This window comes from Ambystoma mexicanum, chromosome 7q, assembly GCF_040938575.1.
Source record: "Ambystoma mexicanum isolate Mex_15411 chromosome 7q, UKY_AmexF1_1, whole genome shotgun sequence".
NCBI classification, from domain to species: Eukaryota; Metazoa; Chordata; class Amphibia; order Caudata; family Ambystomatidae; genus Ambystoma; species Ambystoma mexicanum.
The window spans coordinates 305,129,632-305,131,403 of record NC_090941.1 but is presented as its reverse complement, the minus strand read 5'-3'; positions in this window follow the sequence as shown (position 1 = coordinate 305,131,403).

The window sequence follows — 1,772 nt, the reverse complement described above, 5'->3', positions numbered from 1 at the left end:
ATGGATTTCATGTTATTATTCACCCTGTGAAGTGCTCTGACCAATATTGCTAATCCTCTATAGACTGAATCAGTCATAGCCTAGGAAGCTCCCCTAACCCCTTTAAATGAATCAAAATATCGATTTTGTCTGTAACTGTTAGGGCGGTGTTACTGGAAAAATACCAAAAGATACTTTCTGAATAAGGTAAAAAATACTTAGCTGTTCAATCTTCCAGTCATTTGTAAAATCTGTATGAATGGCATGCTGCCTCGCTACATAGCTAAATTAGCAAGCATTGGCAAAGCCAATAAGTCTGGCTTTACTGATGTAGATTTTCTTTGTCCTACAATTGAGGGCAAACATTTGAATATAAAGAACAAAGATAACAATAACAATGCTGCATAAACGTGAACAATCAGAATTTTGGGAAATAAAACATGCTTTTAAATGCACCATTCACATGTCTCTCCTCGTTTTAGCTTGACTTGCGCCTACAAAATGGCTTATGCTATAAATGAGCTTTGTACATTGTTCATCACAGAGCAGCAGACTTGCACCAGGGTTCCTCTCTACTACATATCTTCAACAGCTCTGGTTGAGCTAAATATTTTTCTAGCCAGACCTAAAATTCAGCTAAATTGATTATTTTATCTCTAGTTAACTTTCATAGAGAGAATTTCTGTAATAACAATGTGGTCATGGAGTTGTTCTGAAACTTCACAAGAGAAACACCAGTATAAGAAAATTCTTCCCCAGACGATAACCTCACTGTTCATTTGCCTAACACGGTGTTCCACCCCCTCTTTGGATTTTCAGATACATTTATCAAAACAGCTATTCCAGAAAATGGACAGAAAGGGGAATAAGCAAGGTGGGAGAACTACATCCAAGGCGATTACATTTGGCATAGATTCCTCTCCCCTTGCACTTCAGGCACTTATAAATGTAGAAATACAAACCGTTTACGGAAAATGGAATGAAGACGTGAAGGAACAACTTTGGACTTTGTTCTGAGACTTTCCGCTGACTATGTATATATATTTTTTAAACTTTAGTTGTAGTTGCTTGACATTACAGCAGAAATGGATGAACAGTAAACTACACATTGCTCAGCACAGTCATAGACAAAGGTAAGTATACAGCTGTAGGTGACACATTTAACAATAAGCTGTACATTATTCATTTAGCCCCGGTGGGGTGGGGGGGTGGTCCGGTTTAATAGTTCAGGCATATAGATGTTCATGCATCATCAGGCAAATCAACATTTCCGGATGCCTGGCCGCCAGTTTTAAGTAAATAGGAATGGAAGGGGGACCATATATCAGTAGGTTTACAGACGAGTGGTTGCATGGCGGTCCAGCGCTCCTCAGTGTCCGAGGCCCAAATGACAGCCCAAAGCCATTGGTCTATAGCAGGGCAAACAGGTCTCATCCACAGCAACAATATGCAGCGCACAGCCAGAATCATACACATCCCGCCCATCTTCCTATACCTGTGTGGGAGTCCAACAAACTCATGAAACAGGCACATACTTGGGTCAGGCACCAATGAGTAATCCAGTAATTCAGACAAAGCCACGCAGACCCCTTCCCAGAACGACCCAAGCTTCGGGCACGACGAAAGAATATAGAAGTACCAGACGTGTCAGCCTGACATCTAGGACATAGCAGAGAGCGATCATGTGACATCCGGTGGAGTCTCGATGGGGTGTAGTGGTACCTGTGTAGGACCTTAAATTGGATCAATCATAGTCTGCAATGAAATGACTACGCGTGTGTATGTAGGCACAT